The sequence below is a fragment of the Lepeophtheirus salmonis genome, chromosome 6, assembly GCF_016086655.4.
Source record: "Lepeophtheirus salmonis chromosome 6, UVic_Lsal_1.4, whole genome shotgun sequence".
NCBI lineage: Eukaryota > Metazoa > Arthropoda > Copepoda > Siphonostomatoida > Caligidae > Lepeophtheirus > Lepeophtheirus salmonis.
In genome coordinates, this window is record NC_052136.2 from 52,098,957 (window position 1) to 52,122,777 (window position 23,821).

General features: G+C 26.8%; 1 protein-coding gene across 5 annotated transcripts in view; it reads right to left on the reverse strand.

Moving 5' to 3' along the window:
- LOC121120536 (uncharacterized) overlaps positions 1 to 23,821 on the reverse strand; it is a 67,178-nt gene that overhangs the window by 36,630 nt on the left and 6,727 nt on the right. The window contains exon 2 of one of the 5 annotated variants that reach the window (XM_040715418.2): positions 5,269 to 5,330. The exons of 3 other annotated variants lie outside the window; for them this stretch is intronic. The gene's annotated coding sequence lies outside the window, so the exon portion shown is untranslated. Of the gene's footprint in view, positions 1 to 3,801; positions 3,825 to 5,268; positions 5,331 to 23,821 lie in introns of those variants that run through there. One more of the 5 variants, XM_040715417.2, reaches the window with a different exon arrangement.

Genomic DNA, 23,821 nt, shown 5'->3' on the forward strand with positions numbered 1-23,821 from the left:
TAGGATAAATATAGAGTTTTCTGAATTGGTTCATAAAATTAATGTTATTTTCATGTATCTTATTTTGAATAAAATATTATGAATATGTCGGTGATTTTCTTTCAAACTATATATTTACTTGGTTGCATATGGCAGTCCCAAAATTGGGAAATCGCGTTCAGTTGTGCTCACATTTCTAGGATTTGTTCAAATCGAGAGTAAAAGCTTACTCACTGGCACAAAGTTATCTATGGGAATAACCGATAATGGAAAAAATAAATTAATTATGATCCTGTATTTAATATATTTTCAAATTCGAAAAAGATATCATTGTCGATTCTTATTGTTGAAAATTCGAAGTACTGTCAATATTTTCAAAATGAACAAAACAATGGCATCCTAACCCTAACAATTTGAGAGATGGAGAAGAGCAGATTAGGGGTCATAAAGTGTTATTAAATTAGCTACGGTGAGTGAGATAAATAAACAAACTCAAATCCAACTCCTTATCTTGTAAGGACTTGGGAAGAAATCATTTATCTTTAATTTTACTCTGAGTCCATCAAGGACTTAGACTTTTAATTCCACAACACAACAAAAATGTTTCTTTCTATTAGTCATGAACAACCATACTTACAGGGTGGACAACGTTCATCCGGAATAACTTTTACGGCTTATTATTAAACTTTTATAAGAGATATAAAGATATTTTTTTATAAATTTGTATACCACATTAAATTTAAAATGACTAATCATAATGAAAGCCTTCGTTCTCGATCAAGATCTGTACACGGCACCTGAATGCCTTGCATTTATTTGCTACCCTGTGCGGATACATGTCCTTCATTGTATTACGATGGAGGTCTTCAAGCCTTCAACTGAGGCATAATTATTCTTGCAGGTGATCCTTTCTACCCTGCTGTACAGGTAAAAACCACAGGAATTTAGGTCTGGGATGTTGGCTGGCCAATAAAAGGGATGTACAAGATCTATCATATTTTTTACTAAGATCTGTTGGATATTCTTTGCCTTGTGAGCAAGTTATTATTATTTATGGACAATATATGGCTTCCCATCAGTTATTCCATTCATCTATGGGATGACCATGTCCTTAAGAACGTCCTTTTAGATCTCCTTGGTCACCTTCTGGTCCTTTTGGAAGAAGTTAGGGGGTGTATAACTTATCCTTCTATGCTGATGACCGCCAGGACAATAACCGAACCCGGATTCTTTGTTTTTATGACTGGTTGGACCTCATCAGGGTCCAGACAGATCCATCTATCGTTTTTACGATTCTGCTTGGCGTCAAAGATTTTATTGTCCGAAAAAAAAACCGCACGTAACAGCCTTTGTTCTTCATTCTGTTTTTAAGAAAAGCCCTGGCTCATTCTGTCTGCCTTATTATGCTCTGTTAGCAGATACTTTGAGGCTCTGACCCTAGACAAGAAATGCATATGTTACTACTGAGGGCATTTTTAATTATCCCTTTGCTCATGTTGCAGTCTTTGGCCAGCCTAGCAATTAGTGTGTCTGGTTAGTGTCAATTGATCGTTTGAAGCCAGTTATGAACTTTTTAGTTGGATTTTATCAGATCTTGTTGAATGAGGTGCTCTCTCAGCCTTTCCCTCCTCACCAAAATCCTTAATCACGTCACGTCTCACGCAGCAAACTTCGATGGTTGAAATTCTCCTAACTATTTCGATGCTTTAACGACGTCATACTAAAAAAATATGTTATTAAATTCGACAACCAACACATTTAGCTTGTAACAAGTTTTAAATATTTTATCACAAAACCTCTCCAAACCCATAATTAGCCGTTAAAGTTATTTTGGATTTACCCTATCCACCCTGTATATTTAAATGTTCACTGCACAAGAAGATAAGTTGGCAATAAAAAAAAAAATCAAACCTGATAAATGCTTAAAATTAAAAAAGTCGATTGGCATAAAATAAATAATAGCATTGATTCTTTTATGGGGTTTTATTATTGCAATGTGGAATCTCAGTAAATTACATCCTTATATTGATAACTCGTATTAATACATAGTTAGTAATAACAGTGATCTTTCCAAAAGATAATGGGAGAGAACAGTAAACTTTCTTTATCCCTTCATTGTTTCTATTCTTAAAAGATAATAGTTTATGATAGATAAATGCAAAAAATTAAAAAGTAATATCGATTTAAAAATCGACACAAATATTTTTTGCACTGTTCAGAAAAGATAAAATTAATTTTGATAGAGAAGTTACATTATTTTTGCAGGATAGTAAATAAATGTGGATTTTTTTTTTTTTGCTATGCAAGTAATTTTAATACGGTATGATGATCTTTAATTATTAAATTTTGGATGCATTATGAGAAAGAAATAAATCAGTACCATTTGAATAGATAATACATACTTTGCTTCTTTTTTTCTAAATTTATATCACGTAGATTTATAACTTTTTATGATGTTTTATCCAAGTTGCCCCTATAAACCTAGTTTTTCTTTACTTCTATTGATTTTTATGATTTAAAACTGTAAACTACTTAATTTAATAATTTTAAGTTAAATTTTGGGCTTAAAACTAGAATAGTAATTATTGTATATTTTTAATTACAAACGTGTCAAAAATGACTGAGAAAGTAATCAAAAGTAAACAGTCAAGCATATTTTATTTTAAGATATTAATTTAGAAAGCACTCATCATTATCATTCTAATATTTATAACTAAAGCTTTGTAAAAAAATGGAAGATTAAAAAATAACAACAACAATTTTTTTAATCTTTCGATTAAAACATTATGAAATCATATCAAATAATTGATATGAAAAAGAAAGTGTAGTTCTAGTTAGTACAAAGAAAAAATAACTTGCCGGTCATTCTTGTGTTAAAAGCTATAATGAATAAAAATAATACATTCGGCCTCTTTTATTTCTAAATAAAAGTATAATGCTTTTAAACTATTGTTAAACGTTTTACAATTTGTATATACATTTATACATACAATATGAAATTCAATCCCTTAAGAAGAATAAAATATTTGCTTAAAAAATATGTATGTATATTGTAAGCTTATTTTTAGTATTCATGTTTATATTAAAATTTCTCCCAAAAAAAAATTATAGATTATTCGGGAAATTGCTTTAGCTACTAGGTATGAGTGTGTGTCTATGGAGTAACGTTCAAAATTAAAGTGTAGTTTTGGAAATATATCCATATCACGGTTTGTTTCCTTTCTTAAAAAACAGAGATAGTAGGCAACTCTTACTGACAATGTAATTAATATTAAGAAATTGATAAGAATAAGGAATGGGAAAGGGTTGTTTTTTTGTAACTGGGTCTGCACGGGTAATATAGCCTTAGAATAGTGTTTAAAAAGATTTTTTTAACTAAATGATGCTAAAACTCAGTTATAATAAACTAAATTAACGAATAATAACTGCAGAATAGTAGAAATAGTTAGCCAAATTAGAAGCATTTACACAGTGGGATGGAGTCCCTTGTTTCAAGAATCGAAAAGGCAATAGTCACAAAAATCATTAAGGCAGTATTATTCTAAATTATGATAAAAATTACTATTGCAGAAGAGTCAATTACTTATTTAAGCTTTTTCTTCAAGATTTTCGATAAAAATTGTTTTTGTAAATATTCTTTGGGAAGAATAAGATTTTTTTTTATGATTAACTGATTAGAGACGATAATTATTTTGGACAGATAGAAACAATTCTGGGATACAGTTTATATATATATTTGACGCAAACAAGATAATTACACATATAAAAAAATCTCAAAAGATCCCGGTGACTCCTATAGAGGGGGTTGATTAATTAACTTACCGTTATTATCAGATGCATTTAGCTGTAAGAAAGTGTATATGATTGGGAGATATATTTGTTATTAAATTATTGCATTAAATCTTGACAAATTATATTAATGTATTCTGATAGGTTGATTTTGTATTCATATTTACAAAATTTCAATAAAAAATATTATAATTACCAGTATAATTGCTATTATTTGTGATAATTATAGAAGTAATGTGGATTTTGTCCAATATTGCATCTTAAACACCCAAATTTTGGCAAATTAAACCTTAGAAATGTCTTAACTGAGGAGTCTACCTTAATAACAGAACGACCATTGTTGCCTCTCAAGCTTTTGCTGCTAGCTATTTGTCTCCAAAATGGATAAAAATAGAATGAATATGACGAAAAAATCATAACAGGACCATTATATATTTGTTCTAGTTTTCATGGGCGGCCAGGCTTAAACAGCAGAAACACTATTCACCTATTAAATATAGGACATCATTCATTCATTCATCAAATTCTCCCTCTACAGACAGCTGTTATTGCATCCAACAGAGCGACTCTTCTTATGTTTTTTACTCTATTCTACTCTCTTGCCTTAAAAATGGAGTATCTTTGAAACTGTCTTTCAAATTTTGTTTACAGTAAGATATTTCCTTTAAAAAAAATATTCTTATACATGGCTATGCTTACCTTACTGGCAAGAGGTTAACTTTTTTAATCAACCTTTTTCAAAATGAAATAAAACTGTTAACAAATTAATGGAAATTATTAAAAATTAATTATGAGGACATCATGGATCACAAAAAAAATATCCAATTGAAATTTAATAAGTAGACCTTATCATTTATGAGATATTTGTGTTTTTCTGGAAGCCATAATTTTCATATGAAAAACAATCGTCATTCGAGCTAAACTTTTGTGTATTGCAGCGCCCACGTGAATGATTATTATTTTTTTCTTTTTATATTATATAAAGTTAAGTACTTCAGACGACAGATAAACAAAGTTGCCTGTTTTGGATTAAGTCAGTTTTTCACTGTTTTTGTTGTAACTTATACCATTTAAATTATTGATTTGCCATCAGTTAATATAATTTATCAAATTTCAAACTCACATAATTACGAGAAATTTTAGAAAGGTGCTCAGTGAAAAGTGAGCAATTGCATTCAGTTTTATGAATGTCCTGATATTTTTTATTCGACTTTATATTTATCTTTTATTAGAATAAAGAATGTAACATAAACAAATTATGTTAATTTTTATCACTTTTTTTTACATATTTTTGCAATTTCAATTTATATATCCCATCAATAATTTAATAGTGATCTTTTTTTAAATATGCTTGTATAAATGAGTATTTGAACATATTTCTCTCTAGAGGGGTGTTTAAAAGTGAAAAAGTTTCTCTATAGAGGCGTATAAAATAGGTGTTATTTATTTTGAATGAAAGCCAATATCTTATAAAAAAGTGAAATGTATATTTTAACTTACCAAATCACATTTTTATGGTCCAAATGACAAGAATATATTTTTTTTCCTAGGTTGTTGATAACCTTACAAAAAAAAAAAAAAAATTTTTTTTTCATATAAAGCCTTTATGCGTTTATAGATGTTACGTATATAAAAACACATAAATAAATATTTTATTTTACAATTAATACCCTAAACTAAAGTCATTACAACAGTTAATTAGCACGGTGAATCAAACGATAATTAAAATACTCTGTAGTAGTTTATCACATTTGATAAGAATCTTCAATAAAATTAGTACAATGATCAGGTAGAAAACAAATGAATAAAATATATCAAAATCATACAACTAAAAAAAAACGTATGATGGAGACAAAAAGACAACAATTAAGCATTGGATGCACAAAAATTTATAACCGTCTGTGGATGTGTAGTAGACGGCAAAAAAAACGTCATATTGTCTTTCGAAGCATATGGGTAGTAGTGTATCAAATCCCCCGTGTACTTCTACATTAGATTAGAAGAATCTGGAATTTTAATGGCAAAGACAGAGTATCTTGCAGCAGTTGAAATAAAAATAGCTCTAAATTCTTCATTTTGGATAGGGACGCCTTCTGTCAGCTTCTCTGCTATCCTATTTCTACAACTCGAGAGTGCCAACTCTATGGCACGAGTTTTTGTAGGAGCACTCAACATATTTGAAGTGAGCCCGAATAAAAGAATAGGAGTCCCGAATTTATCACTCATTCCTGCTATGTTTAGCAATATGAATTTTTTCGGTGTATGTAGTGAAGGACAGTCAGCAAAAGCTGTCCCTGGATGTCTTGAAAGGTCAATTATAATTTTTTGATAGACTTTAGGTAGTATTCTTGAGAGCAGAGATAATCCTCCACCTATAAGAGATCTAGGTCGTTTGATTGAGAGTAAATAGATACTATGAAAAAAAAACCTATTAAGCCAGAGTATTCTTCTTCGATTGAATAGTTGTTACCTTATATAGGATATTAGGAATAATTAAGAAATTATATAGGTCAATCCTCTTTCGAAGAATTAAACAATTTTCCACAGTCCTTGCAATTGTTTAATGCAAAAGAGATTCTCAAATGCCATGAAATGGGCATCATGTGATTGCCTACAGCTCTCTTTAGTGGATAAAAAAATTCCAAAAAGTTGAACATTGAGTCAAATCGTGAAAGGATATAATGCCCCTCGATAAGGCTTACCATTCTAACTGTTTTGGTTGTATTAAACAATTTTACTTGGGCTCCATTTACCAATAGGAAGAACGACCGTCATTTTATAGTTGATTTTCAAACCGGATCTCATTTTATACTTCTTGAAATAGTTCAAAATTACTTTAATTTGTCTAGTGAATTGAGCCTCAGAGTTAGCTTATAACATCAATGTGACGTTGTCGGCATAAATATCAATTATACGTCTCGAGGTCCCAAAATCCACCCCAAACTCCCTTGTAATTTTTTATAATGGAATCTCCAAGATCTTTTAGTGCAGCGACGAATAATAAGGGGGCTGAAGGACAACCTTGACGGCAGCTCTTTTTTAAGGTAATTGGGTCACTTTCTCCCTCCCTTATCAAAATAGTTGATGTTTCATTGGATAGAAGCGCTCTAATAGGATTAAAGTATTCTTTTGGAAGAAGTATTTTAACTGCTTTCGAAATATGACTGTGTAGGACAGAATCAAATGCTTTGCTAAAGTCTACAGCTATTATTGCTCCAAAAGTTCCTTTTTTACGTATAATTTCCACAGCAGACTGTAAATTTCTTGTAATGTCTGAAATTTTTCTGCCCTTTAGGAAGCCTTTTTGTTCTTTGCCAAGTTTGGAGTTCAAAATGGGTTTATTCTACTGGCAAGAATGCGATAGCTCTCATTAAGCACCGTGATTGGTTTCCAATTGTTGATATCGGTAGCCATTAAAAATATTTTCTTTAAAAGCTCCAAGTCAAACTTAAAGTTCCATTATGATAAATTTGAACTTTTATACGAGTTTGAGAAGATTAATAACCCATATTCTCTTGATGAGGCCAATAGATGTAGATAAAACAAAAATTGTTTTATTTTTATGTAACTCTGTATACCTCATACAATGTCTCCGACATTGGACTACTTAGCTGTTTAGTATGCTTACATTTTAAGGAAAAAAGTTCTAGAATTTGTTTTTTCATTTCTACAAGACAAAAACATAGTCTCGCCTCTGGTGTTTTTTCAAATATGTTTCCAAGGAGTAAATTATTTTTTATGGTTCTGAAAAATGAACCAATGCATGGAAAAGTACAGTTTTTTACAATTTCTTGTATATACTATTCCCCTAACAGAAGCCTTTTCGCTAACAGATTCCTGTTTGCTGTTTACTGATCTCATATTTTGTATTTTGCGTAGATTCAAGGACCAGTATTCTCAAATCTGTAAATTTCCCAGTCCTATTGAAATTTAAAAGAAAAATATCCGTCTGTCCACGTACTTTTATGGTTTTAAGAATTCTCTTAATCACGAATTCCTCGAGGTAGGTTGAATTTAATTTCTCATTAAATAGTCACGGATATAATCGAATTTCTTTTTTATCGACATCTCAGTGACAAAATCCACTGGAATATTTTTTTAATTAAGTGGCCTAGCAGCTCATTGTTTTAATTATCTTTAAATTGCTGATTATAATAAATAAATTTATAGGTTATTGTGAACCGTAGTTCGTACCATAGTAAGATTTTACAAATTGTTCAAGCCTTACTCACCATATAATATTCTATTCAAATACTTTTTCATTTGTATTTATAAATAAAATGAGCTATTTTTTTTATTAAGAACTCTTTGACTAAAATAAACGATTTCTTATTTTTTGTCATTGTTTTTTTTAGATTAACATATTATTCGTATGAATAAAGACATAAACAATATTTTTTCTGTGTTCTAGACATTAATTCTACGGCTTTCTTTCTCTTTCCTTGAATTTATGCCTAATGAGGTCGTTAGATTTTTTTTAAACACGCACAACAACATAATAATGGTATCGTCCCCATTCAATGTTGTATTCATTGCCAAATTTGACGCTCATTCATTTAATTTACATCTCCAGAACTTATACTGGCTATCCCCCCCCCCTCTCTACGAACATACTTACATTATTGGCATGACTTATTGTATATAAATATGCTATTCAAAGCATTGAATTTATAATGTTTACTTCAGTAAAGTAAATTTTATATTAAATAAACTCCCAATGATATTAACGAATTAATGGTATATATGTAGTTAATCATATGATGTTTAATATATAGTATTCTTGCTCTGTTAAAAACATAATAAAATACCAATTATATGGTAAAGCATCATGAAACATATTGAACGTCTATGATGATACCTACTAGGATCTCGGGAGATCCTGCTCAAGCAGAATATCCTGGGAAATGATAAACCATACCACCTCACATAGAGATGAAACCCAAAAATTGACTGAATTATAAAAAATGTAATTTTTAGGGTATCAAGAAAGACCATTTTGAGCACCAATTTAAGATATGTTTAAGTACTATATTTGGGTAATTTTTTTATTCATTATGCTCTGATTCAACTAACAATAACGCCAGCCAACAGTTCGACAACTTTTGACGGTAAAGGCTAAATATATCTCACCTCAAGAGTATATGCATCACGAGCAAATCCAAATTAGTATGCCATGTGTGGCAGACAATTTTCTCCCATACCCTCAAAACTGTGAAATTTAGTAAGTTGAGGTCAAGGCTGGAGGAGGACTACACGGATGCAGATCAATAGTCAGTTAAATTTTCGATCAGAAAGTTTTGGTTGTTCTTGGCTGTAGGGGGCTGTAATTGAATTTTTGGCGTTAAAAATAGTGCATATGGCAATGCCAACGTCTCTCCAATCTTGTTCTGACATTTTTACACTTGGGGATATGGGATAAAAAGAAGATTTCTTTATTTCTGTTTTAGTTGTCATTTGATTGCACAATAAAACCTCGATATTAAAAATAACAAGGATTTATTCATAGGTAAAAGTTATTGCAATTTTTTGTCCCAACTTTGTATTCAATTAAAGTTTCTGTCCAAAAATATTTCCTAAGAATGGGATTGGTTGACCGATATTTACCTCAAAAAGTCTTAGAAATAAAGTAGTGTTTCTTAAGCAAATTCAGATATGGTTTTTTGAAATTTTTATAAGGTTGTATTTGTATTTTTTTATTTTTAGGATAGATAAAGATCTTTTTTATGAAAGGAATTTGGGGGAATAAGGGGTTAAAGACTCAATGGACCGAATAATTTTATTTATTTGGGTGTGTGGGGAAGGAATTTTTTTATAGCCTACTGGAATTCACACATGAAAAAAGATTTTTTTTTGTTATTGTCGATAAAAAAAAATAGGTAGTATATTTATATATACACACATAGGGTAATCGTTAACCAAAATATATAAGTATATACATATATAAACAGCAGCATATGGTGGATTTATCAAACATAGATCCTATAAAGTAAAATCTTTTGAAATCTATTAATATACCTACTTCAGATTTATAAACTTTATCAATATATAATCGGAAAAGAGTTCATATTCATACCAATGCAACAATTATTTAATTTTAAATATTTTCAAGTGACTTTTCTTTCATTTTAAATATTTTCAAGTTACTTTTCTTTCATTTTTAAGACTTGTCACTTTATTGTTTTATATTTGTTGAATCAATTATTACTTTGTACATACCAATGCTATATTATAGAGAATATTTGCATTTAAACTTCCAACAATTTATAAAACTATAAATTAAATTACATTAAAAAATTAGACCAAAATGAATATAAATTATTAGCCTTTTTCTACTTTAATTTGAATTAATCTTTTTTTAGCCGTTAAAAAAATTGCATTTTTTTTAGAAACATATATTCATTTCGTGTATGTATTTCAAATATCGTTTTAACGAATATATAATTGAATATTGATACACAAATTGCACTTAAGGGGATTTATTAAATTTCTTCTCGAAATGATACTGGTAAAGACTGAGTACAATGAAAGACATATTCCACTAAGTAACTCAACATATATAGTAACTTTACTCATTTATAATTATTTGGCACATTTTGTAGCCTCAAGTGCTACAGACTAAGGGCATAGAGAGGTAGTATTGATATACACTGCATAACCAAATTACTGTATTCCTTACGTTTCATTAAAATTTTATTAGAGGAGGAGGAAGTAGAAAATCAAGAAGTACACACGAATGTTCAATCAGATTTTGAGTATAATTGAGTAAAATAACGGTGCCAACAGCTCAGAAAGATTTAATTATTCTTCAGATTCATTCCAAAAAATTACACACAATTTACATCACTAGGTAGTATAGTTTAATACAAATATTCGTTTCTGTGTATATTTATAAAAACTCCTAATTAGTTAGCTAATTTTTTTAGAAATTAAGTTTAAATATATAGTAAAGATTTAGTAAAATCCATGGCTCGATTTTTGTCTAAAGAGATATAGCCCCTTTGCTTACCAGATTTGAACCCACTGGATTTTTCAATATTGAAAACTTTGGAGAAGAAAACCAACAGGACCTGAAACACAAATGTGAACTCACTGAAGTCCTCCATAGTGGCTGCATGGGACAACTTGCCGATGAGTTTTTTTATCAACTCCTGCATGGCCTTCAGACGACTTGTAAAGGCTTATATTGATAATGAAAGTGGCAATTTTGAGAAAAAAAGTTTTGCTAAAATCTTCTGTACATATGATGTTAAGATCCTTGTTCTGCTTATTATTGAAAATATAAAATTATTGATGTATATATATATTTATATCTCGAGTACACAATTTGCTTCCCTACCCTAGTATTGATATATACTTAATGGGGCTCATCAAAAGTAATTAGAATAGATAAAACTGGATTATTTATAATTTTTTAATAAAAAATGGGAATTAAGGGGCGTGCTTTGTTTCGTATAAAGTCATTTAATGTATGTTTAGTTCCATTACTTTCTAAAAATATTTATTTACGACGCATTTTCTCCTTGTGAAATTAATTGAGTCGAATAATGAGTATGCCACAGAAGATATAAAAACTCTCCTTGAGCTAAAAAAAAATGTAGGAGTAAAGATAATATATGTCATATAAGAAATGTGACACTGAAGGAAGATACAACGATTTTATTCTATTTTTTGTGTACTTGGTATAAAATCTGTAAACATTTCTAACCAAAAAGAATGTTGTAGTATTTGTTTAAATTCTAATTTTAATGCTACAATGAAAACTTTTTATGTATGAAATCAAATCTTCAAACAATAATTAAATTGCTGACTGTTGTTTTTGTCAGTTCTTTATTTGCCTCGAAAAATACTTTTTCCTTGCCAAATAAAGAAACAGGTCAATAGTGGCACATCAGTTGATAATTTACTACTAATAGGTAATGAGAACGTGACATATAACGTTCATTCACATTGTTTGAAAATAAACATGAATCCTCAATTTATAAAAAAACAATAACAAGTTTAATCAAGAATTCAAATAAGCTTAAAAATGACAATAAAATATTTTGATGAATTACATTAGAAAGTGATTTCTAACTTAAAAATAACTGGGCTTCTTTGGAATTGCATAAAGTACCCCAAACTCACTTTACCACTATTTGAAGAATTTATTATATATTTAATTCCATTTTTTAATTAAAAAATTAGTTAATTCTAATGGAGATTTCCACAACAAAAGGAAATTTTACCTTAAATAAAGTTGTAAGACTTTCAAATAAAATATATCTATTTATAATTATTAAATTGTGATAATAAAGTTTTGCTAGTTATATTGTAATTTACAGTGCATTCAATGGATTAATCAAACTAATTTGTTGATAGAATTAGACGAAAATTTGTCATAGAATATGGATGTAGTATAAAGGTTACAGTAAAGTTCACCGCACACTTTTAACCCCTGGAAAGTTGATATCCCTTTTTTCCCTTAAAGACATGTTCATTCCAATGCAAGTTCATCGCAAGGAACTTTTATCCCAAGACAAGTGCATAACCAGGAAAAAACATAATCTCGTAAAATATAATATATAATTTTTAAAGAAAGTAAAATGAGTTGTTTCTATAATTTTTCCTACAAATTCAACACGTATTTTAATGTTATTCAGCAGATTTGTTGCATGGTTAAAGGTTACATAAAGTGTGTTGTTAAGCATAAATTCTTATTTAAATTGGGTATTTATTTACTAGGATAATGATATTTTTATTGCATAATTAAATCTTTGCATAAAAAGTAAAATAAAATAATTTATCATAGTTGGTTTTTTGAATTAATGCATATTCCAAATATGTAGGATTGGGGAGTAATTTTACTTGGGATGAACTTGTTTAGGAAAAACTTTACCTGAGATTAACTTACTTCGGAATGAACTTGTCTTTGGGTTGGAAAGAAAAGGTTAACTTTCTGGGATGAAAAGTATGAGTTGAATTTTCCGAACAATAAAATATATATTCAATTTTAAGAAACAATATTCTAGCTTGCTTTTTGTGATAATACACATAGATACATACATATATGTATGTACGAACTTAACTTAAATACGTGTCATTAAACCATGTTGTGATTGATAGGATTGCGCAATGGATATTTGTTTGTTTTAAAACACATATTCTAATACATTGTATAAACAAAATACGTCACAAATTCTAAAAACATGTCCTATAAATACCCGCATTATTATTCTATTTCAATCTTTCAGTAAATTTTATTTTCCTTTGCATCTCTTTTGTACAAAATTTTCAATTATAGAACATTTGTCAAAGTTTAAGAAAGAACAAATTTAATCAAAGTCAGAAGATTGTTTAACTTTTTGTGGCAAAAATTGATTACCATAAAATCATCAAAGTTTTTATAAATGAGAGTTCCAATGAAAATTGAAAATAGAAAAATGATTTGTGAAATTTATTTCAACTGGAACTCAGGACATCTCAGATATATTTTTGTTAGTCAAAAATTAATGGTTATTTGAATTTTGTCAAATATATAGCATATTTTGAGGTAATTATAATTGGCTGAAAGATAAAAATATGTACTATAATTGTTATACAATTTTGTACATATTGGCTAAATCGACCCTCAATTTTTTAACCTACGAAATAGGAAGTAAAACAAAACATAAACTTCTAATTGTTACAATTCAATTTTTAATATAATTTGAACTGATTAGACAAAATATCTATAGAGACAAAAAAAAGTTCTATTAATTTTTTTTTGTATTCATAATTGTTCATGAGAAGCAAAAAATACAGTTTTGTTCTTAAAAAATTATATTGTATCTATAAAATAAAAGATTTAGAAGTTAGGATATTCTTACATTGACAAGAGCCAAAATTGTCAGCTAATGAATACAATATTTTACTTATTATTGTCACAGAGTTGTCCTTACTCAATTTTTGAAACTTGAACTATGAGATTTTTAACCTAAAGCATCAAATTATTAATATATTTATAATCAAAAAATAAAAGTTAGTACATTTGATGAACGTTTTTTAAATATTATTTTTCATTTATTTGGATATTCACGTTCTATAATTTCTATTTTTTAAACATAAATACATATTTATATTGCAAAACTGCATTATAACTATTATTAAATTTGTAAAAATCCTATTTTATATATTGGTTTAGTAGTAATGGACTCCCAACTAAAGTTGTATGGACTATACATACTCTTCTTAATTAATATACATCGACAAAAAGTTAAATAATCTTTTTTTCTCATTATATAAAGCACACAATTTATCTCAAGGTAATGAGATCCATCTTCCTGGTTCTTGCCAAAAACAATATACTTCTAAGTAATCTCAGAAAAAAGAAAGATTATATGACTATAGTAACGTAGTTTATATTCTCAAAATTCAAGAAAGGTATTTTTTTTTTCAAATAAAAAGATATGATATAAAATGTCTTCATCTACAAAATATATCAATATAGTTACTACAAAAATATTTTGATACCAAAATTATACCTTTATTAATTAAAATTTGAATAGTTTATTGTCAATTAAATAAACATGTTTATTTTATTTTTCAATATTTACGTATTGTATCTTCTTAATTTATTTTTAAGTTTGTAATACAGGGATTAGTTGATCATATATTTTAACGTATATGGTGATTTTATATGTTCTAATGAGATTCAAAAAAACATTTTGGACGTCATTTATTGTATGAAAACATAACTCTCAGATCATTAAAATTCAAATATTGGTAATAGGGTTACATACTGTACTAAACCAACTTTGAAGTATTGTAGTATATATTTTTTTTTAATAATAAATATATATTATTTCAAAAAAAATATTAAATTCCATCTAACCCTAACACTATATAAATGCATAAATAATTTAAGTAAGTAGCGTTTGAATAGGTAAAAATCTGCATGCCATATACTTAAAGTGACATAATTAATATTCCTATATTTAATTTTTTAAATACCAACTGTACCATTTTAAACAATTTTTAAATTGGTTCTTTGCCCTAATTACTTAAAACCAACTTTTTTTTTTTTTTTTTTTTTTTTTTTTGTAGACATAACTATTAGATTAAAAAAAGATTTTTTTATTTCCTTATTCTAATATTATACTTGACATACCTAAAAACGTAAAAATATAGCATGTTATCACAATGGGACCCATTCTCCTATAAGTAATTAGCTACAAACAAGATAAAAAAATACTTAATTCTGATGTAATTTCTTTGATATTTTGAAGGTAAACCTGTTAATTAACTTTCAAATAAACTATGCTATACTCAGGAAGATACCTTGTCATAAAATTCATATTTTGAAATGAAGACCAGAAAAGTTTAATTTGTACAAATTAGGCAATATTATTTGAACAGTAAACTTTCTATTATTTTTAAGTTTAAAAAATATTTAAATATACTTTAAATTAACACTGATAATCACCATTGAACTCGTCCCACACAACATCTCAATATTTACATAGAAATTTCCTATTCAATAGAAAATTTATTGATTCAAATTTTTACGTATTTATTTTTTGGTTTCTTCTATAATGTCAAACATTAACCACTTTTGTAACAGTTGGATTAATACATCATATTAACTCTTTAAACAATCATTTCTTTAGCTACTAATAAAAAATGTCTTTCAATACCATAAACTTTAATTTATCTGGGAAAAAACTATTTTGCTTTATAATCATAATACTTTTTTGGTTAATTGAATGACGTATTTAAAAAAATGCGAAATTACTATTAAATAAGCTTTAACATCATCTCATTTGCTTTAATAATTTTATAAACAGTAATGGGAATAAAACACATGCAATCTCCCTAGAGAAGCTTTATTCATATTTGACTTGAATAAAAGATTTATATTTATTAATTTAAAATTATTTTGCTCTACATTATTTTAATGGGTGAATATACATTTATATTTTAAATATTTTTACATTATACTTTTTTAACTTTTATATATGTGATTGTATATAAAAGTAATTATATTACAAGGCAAAAAAAAAAAAAAAAAAAAAAAAAGAAGGAAAATACATCTGAGGAATCGACCTGGACTCAACAAATATATTCAAAAACTTTAACTTGAAGCGATAAAAATAATCAAGGACTTACACTTTTAGTTGAAGGAAATTATGTTCAATTCTAATGAAGAGTTCCTCGTACTTTTTACTAAATGACAGTATTTTCTCTACGTTGTTTGATATTTTTAATGCAAGTAGATCGTGTCTATAACAAATTGTATAATATCGATGTAGAGAAGATTATCTTTTTAGAGGAAAATTACAAACAATAATTTAATCTAGGACGTCTTAGTAAAGTTGAAAATATCAATAATTTGTTCTTCTAAGTTATAATTCTTTTATTATAATTAATCTCTTTTAGTAATTCTTCTAATTCATAATGTCTCAATTTAATTTAACCTTCTATATAATTGTTCAAAGAAGGTGACACAAATAAAAAATACTTTATCAATGTGTACAGAAAATTAAATTGTGGTATACAGAATATTGTAGATTTGACATGCTTAATCTACTAAAGTAAATCTCAAGATGTCGTTAGGATTCATTGTAAACAGAATAAACTGTTCACTCTAATATAAAAAAGAAAAGTTTTGAACTATAACATCGATTGAGAATCATTTTAGAAAACTCAGATTCTTAGAAGTGAAGAAACTATGAAAATAAAACAATTGAATAAAAATATTTTCTATATGCATAAAATTACGAAATATGAATCAATAGGATTTAATCAATTATGGAAATTTTTGCACATTTTTATGAAGAAATTTAGAGCCAAACTATGTAAATTAGAACATATGTCCTATATATTTAAAAAAATAAATGCAAAATGATGTCAGTAAAAATAAAAATATCTTAAGTATTCATTCTAAAAATAATTATTCGGCATTTTGACTTACAACTATAAAATATGCATTAGTGGCAGCATAAATTAATTATTTTATTAGATTATCATGTATCTTACTGAATCACTTATCTCATGTTATTATTATTTATTTATTTTGGAGGGGGCGGGAGGTGCAAGATATTTTAAAATAGTTTTATTTTTAATATATTAAATGTCAGGTATTAGTGTTGCTTATATTATTAACAACAGAATAAATATTGGCTAATAGTTATTCCATTCGAAAAAAATATATTAATTTGTGAATTGACTTTTTGACCCTCGAAAATATGACATAAATCATATACATATGTATTTATTTTTGCATGCCACTATTTTGATTAAGTGTGATGTGACTTCTTCATTGACTTTTCCCAAAAAAGAAGGTTTATATCACCAAATATTCTTTAATTTGTTATTCATATCGATTGTCAGTATTTAATGATGGTACTATGTAGTGTATTCAAAATGAAACCCGCATCCAAGAAGAAGACACTCATTTGAGCCACAAAATTTGGTAAAAGATTAGCAAAAGGCAATAGACCTACGAGCAAGGATCAGTAAAGTAAAACAACATTTTTAGGAATTATGTCAACCTAATTATTTACATGCTTTTTATTAACAAAGTTGGATTTTTTTTGTAGTTGACAATATGAATAGTGTTTTCTATTTTCCCCCGTTGTTATCATTTTTATTTAACTCTTGAGGAGGAGAGAACATCCTTACATATAGTAACCACGATTGCGTGTGTTCATGAAAGATGGAGAGTAACAATGTGGATTCGTTGGTAAGTGTATATGTTAGTCTCTGTTAGGCTCAAAGTAGATCATGAAGCGTCAACAGAGTATTTCCCTTCTTCGTCTTCTCTAAATATGGAGTTGTATGCATATGCATTATCCTCCTCTCCTATTTCCCAGTAAATAATCTAATAAAAAATCATAGCAGCTAAGCTTTTCTCCTTGCAAATATTCTTTAATTTTCAGGGTGGTTCTTACTGCATACTGAGTGATTATGTCCTTCGTTTCATCCATTCTTGTAGCTAATCAAATCCACTATCATCAAAGCTAAACTAATCTCTTCACAAATAAATTCAAATTGTTTGGGTTACCTTTTTTTTGTTTCTTTTCTTTTATATACTTGCAGTGTTTAAAATTGAAAGCTCTTGTTATACTCCTAATGCTCAATTTTTGTTCTGACCATATTATTATATTTCTAAAATTTCCATTTATATCCATTTTTAGTTTACAAAAAAAAGAATTATTGTAGAAATGTAATGTATCAACTATGGTGTTTAAGCACACTGTCGATAATTATTGGATTGAACCAAAATTGTTTAAAATTCCATAAAAATAAAGATAATGTAGATTTTATAAAATTTAAGTACATGAATGCAAATATAATCTAATAGACTGCAATTTCATTTATTATTATATATAAATATAATTTTTTTGCATAAGAAACTTGAAAATAAATCATTGTTGAGACGGAAAATGACCCCTTTTGAAATAGTTATCTTATTTTATATTCAAAAAAATATTTTAACGCAAAAAAAGGATATGTTTATAGCTTTTATACATATTAAAAAACGAAATGGTATTGTTCTTTGAACGTAACATTGAAATAATTATTGTTTTTTTTTACTTCATTTTTTTTTCAAATATCTAGATTGTATCATTTATCATAAAGTATGTATACAATACATTTCTAAAATTAATATGGAAAATATATAGCTCTTGTTTTATTTGGATTTCTATTTTTTTTTAAATCAAAAATTAGGTTAAACCTATTATACTGGAAAAAGTACTCAACAAATTACAATTAAAAATGATATTAAATCATATTTTATAAGAAAAAATCACTCTAAATTTGTAATTTTGTTTCTCAAGTACGTACAATTTTATTTACATGTAAATAGATCTTCCATGAAAGAAAGTTTTAAATTTAAAGTTGTACATGTTGTCATTAAAATGACTAATGACCAGTAATAACTAGTTAAATATTTTTTTTTAAAAAGTTAGTTTGTGTAAATCAATTTTTTTATTCTAAATATTTTCAAAATTTAATATTTAGCCAAAATATATCTGAATAATTTAATTGTTTTTGATGATTGGATGTTTTTTATATTTGTTTATAGTGGTCCCCATAACAAACAATATTTTTTTACAAAATATATATGTTCCATTATTTGTTAGTGTTAAATAAACAACATTGCTTATCAATTCAAACATGTGGATTTATGAATAAATTCAGTATAATCTACTTTATTAATTTATTCAAATGTTCCATGATTTAAATATGTATTATTTTAAATACAAGTTTAATGATAAAATTTGTATATTTATAATGTAAATTTTGTCAACTTTTTCTGGTATTTCTATTTTCATACATGTACTTACAATTTTATTTGATCAAAAAATATATTTTGTTTTTAAACTTTCTTATAGGTATTACATTCTGATAGTTTGTAACTCAATTTCCTTAATTTTGTAATATAAATTCAATGGCACTGTTTCTAAGAAAGTATGTCTTTCATTTTTTTTTTTAAACAAACAGTTTATTTACATTGCTTATTGTTATTACTTTGTCTCTTTAAAAAATCTCATGAAATCTAATCAAAGTAGCTATAGAAAGAAATCGTTTGATAAAAATCTTTAGAAAAAAAGAAATCGTCGAAATAGGATTATAGTTAACTTTTATTCTTACACTAGTTATTTTAAATAACTCATTTTTTTTACAGAATGAAAACAAATAATTTTATCTTGCAATAATATTTTACCTAAAAAAATGGTGAAATATTATCCAAATAATAATCACAATTTATATTGTAACTTATGAAGTGAAATAAAATATGTATAAAACATATATTTACCCATGTTCACTAAATATTAATTTGTATTGTAAGTCTTTAGCATTTTTTAGTTTAATAATTTTGTTCTTGTAAACAACTTAACCCTTCTTTTTTTTTAAAGCTTTAGTCATTTTATTTTCATTTTTTAGGAGAAAACATATTATTATAAAGTGTAACAAAGCGAAAGTGTGCTCATGAATGGTCAAGAGTAACGCTGATTATTTATATGAGAGTGTAAGTATATGTCTTTGTTTGGTGAAGAGTAGAATGAATTATCTTTATCAGAGTAATTCTTGCCTACAGCTTTGCTAGATAGTGAGTTGGATTGTTGCTTATTCCCTTCATCTCCAAGCTGCTTGCAGCTTTTCTAATAAAACATCATGAAAGCTAAGCTGCTCAGCAGCTGAAACACTATTCAAATTTTCAAGGTTATTACGTTAATTTTCTGCTTCTTTTTTTATACTATACTCTAACCATCAAGTTTGAATGAGATTTATATTATTCCTTTTATTACAATTAAAATTATTAATAATATATTAATGATTATTATTCAACTTAAAATACTCGATAAAATATCAAAAAATTGAATTTTAGTATATATATAATGACGTAAATGAGTACATTCGTCGTTTATATTCATTAATAATTGAATTTGATTTGTTTAAAATTATTATTGATTACTTACAATGGTTGAATGAAAAAATAACCAAGATAAATGTATTCTCATTTTATACTACTTTATTTCAAGTATTAATAAAAATGTCAAAACTAATTGGAAAACCAATAGACTCAAAAATTATAATTTGTAAGGTAAAATACTAATATTTCAGTTGTGACTATCTAACTAGAAACAAAACCATTCTTAAGAAATACAAAACTAGAAAAAGACTTTCCCATACATTAGGGTAAGAATGTTGTTCTTAACGGGTATATTTTTTAATTTAAGGACAAAGATTTGAAATTCTAGACAAATTAGAGTCATTGGTAAAATTATGTATTCTGTTTTTCTTGTGAAAACGTAATTTCTAATGTAATAAATTTTACATTTAATTTTTAGATCCATTTAACTATTTTTGTAAAAATAACAACATTGATTTTCTGCATGTAGAATCATTTGAAAAACAATTATTTAGTAAATAATTTAAATATATTTATATCTACGGCAAGTCTTTGAATATTCAACTTTCCATTGTTCAAAAAAAATCTAAATCTATATTTAGAAAAGTTTTAATAATTACGAAAAATATATGTTTGTTATACTATAAATTTACCACTGATATTTTAGGATTTCTCTTGTCGTTTATAAAAACTCGAATATTGATAAAAAGTTATTCTGTGTTATCTAACTTTAATTTATACTTAATATAGGTTTTGAGAGCATCCAAATTTGGATGATTAACTTGACAAGTTATCTTCCTTTTTATCATTCACTAATGTTATTGGATGAGATCTGGGGCTATGGCCACTATATAATTTTTGAGCTTCAATTTGTTTAAAGTTGTCAGAATATTACTTAGCACTTTTCTAGTAAATATGGGATGTGATTCAATCTTGCTATCAAACACCCCCTTCATTCTGATAATATTCTTTGCTCAATGACAAGAAGACATTCTAGAAAACTCTTATGGCTTAAGTTGGAGTTCACTTTTGGCCCAACTACCTATTCGACGAATATATCATTCACACCATCCCTCTTGAGAGATATCAACATTTTTTTAACATTACTGTTTCTATTTAATCCTCTCCAACCTCCATGAGTTTATTGAAGATATCTTATATTTTTTTAGGTTGACAATCACGATATTCTTTTGCGAAATGGTCAAAAAAGTTTTGAGTAAAAAAATGATTATTTGCCAATTGCCTTCTTACTTCTTCATCTCGAGGTAGAATGAAACAAACTTCAATCATTCTAAGGAGTTTTAATTACAAAAATCCTATAGGAAGTTTTGCATTGTGATGTTGTAAACTCGTTTGTATGTGGATATTTACATGAAATAATTCCACATTACTAATTCGTAGACTCTGTAGGAGTAACACTAATTATAGAATATTTTAGTTTACATAGACGTATATTTCAATGATTAACGACTTTCTTTGTGTAAGAAATAATACATCCTACTCACCTACTACCTATATAGCATGTTCGAGTATTATTAAAGATAATTAATTTTTTATTCAACATTATATGTATATATTATATTTACCTATGTATGCGCGAGCAAATGTAAATACATTATTTGAATATACATACATAATATAATCTCAAGTAAAAAGTATGTTGATAAAGGAATATAAATATTATTGTTCTTTAGCTATAATGTTTTTACATGAATAATTTTTTTTACATATTTATATATGGCGTTCTAGAAGATATGACTTATCAGTATGTTTAAAAAAAATGTTTCCATAATAAATCAAATGTTATTGTTATTTTCACCAATCCAAAAAATTGGGACACAACAGATTAGATGGAAAGAATACTCAAATTCTGTAATCACATATTTAACGTCAATTATTAAATTTTTGAATATATTCTAACTGTCTTTTAAATTACGTATTTGGTTACGCAATTAATAGGATGATTCTTAATTAAAAGTCAGTTTGAGATATGAAAAAATAATGCATCGTTAGTAAAAAGCATCAAAAAATTGTACTAATCTATAATAAGAAATAAGGAATTATAAAATGTAATTATTGATCTAAGAATATACTTGGTAAAAAGATTTAATTTCTGCTAAATGTCTCCTTATATATGCGGTTATAGGATTGTACATAAACTAGTAAATCTCGTGAGGATGATCATGGCCAATAAGTAAGGATTAGACAATTTGCATGAGAAGAATGTCAGTTTCAGGGATCAAAATTTACGACGACCTAAGAAGCTTGATTTGAGGTCGTATGTACGGGTCGTGAGAAAAAAATCTCTTTTGCAAAAATTAGTCATACGATGAAAATCAATTGTAAAATTTTTTTAAGTGAAGCATGCAGGTGAAGCGATAAATATCTAGTATTATACACATTTGACGTTACTGATCTACATTCGACAAAACATACAATATAACTAATGGTTTTTGGAGTTATTTCGTCAGGAGGAAAGAAAATGTTCTATATTTAGCCGTTGTACAATCATTAAATCAACTATCCCTTGTATTTGGATCGACTTCTTTGATATATTATTTTGAAGGTTGAGAGTGTATCATTAATTATGTTGGGGGATGAAAAAACCGAAAAAAGCTTTCACGTTATATTTTAATGAAAAATTAAAGTAAGCTACTACAAAAAACTGATTATACATACAAATGGACAATGGACATACATACATAAATATATATATGAGTGACCTTAATGACAATCCAACATATTTTTTGATTGTCTAATACACACACACACACACACACACAATAAAACTTGATTGATTTATGTTTTATATATTTATATGTAAATGTACAAATAATCATTTCTGGTACATTATTTTTAGTTATATGAATATACGAACACACATTATATATGAATAGTTTCTCATACATTAAAAAATAATAAAATGTATCCACAGTTGCACACGTAACAAATACATACTTTCAATTTGATTTTTTTGTTTTGTTATAAATTAATAAAAAATTAATTTCTTTAACCATCCTTACAATTGTATCTCTCAACCTATCTTTTAAAAAGAGAAAGAACAAAGTTGAAAATAAGTTAGTAGTGGACAAATTTAAAATGAAAAAATAGTTTGCCAAAGTTTTTTTGCGTTTTTTAGTTATTGTTCTTTTTAAGGACTTTTTTATATTGAATACCTTGAGTGTTGCACAATAAGCTCTCGAAAAAAAACAAAGAATTTGTTTAATTTGGTTCAAAAGTCAATTTTTAAACTTAGATATAAATATGTCTACAAAAGTACTAATAACATAAAGGAAGTAAGCAGTTAAATATGTATTCTCTTTAAGTCATTTGTTCCAATTCTTGAACTATTTTTGAATTATTGATAATATAAAAAAAGTTTTAGGTGGAGCTGGGTTATTTTAAATAAAAAAATAAAATAAAATTTAAAGAAACAAAAAAAGTTCTTTTTGATCTAAAGGAGTACATAAAAATTATAAAATCATTTAAAAAGGAAATTTGTTTATTGATATAGTATATCAAAAATATCTAGAAATTTATTTATTTTGAAAAAATCTAAGAATAAAAGGGATAACACTCTTGATTTCTTCCAAAAATAATTATTAAGGGTCTTGAAGTTAACTATACGATATAACTTGTAAAAAAAATTACTTTAATTTAAACATGTTATAGCAA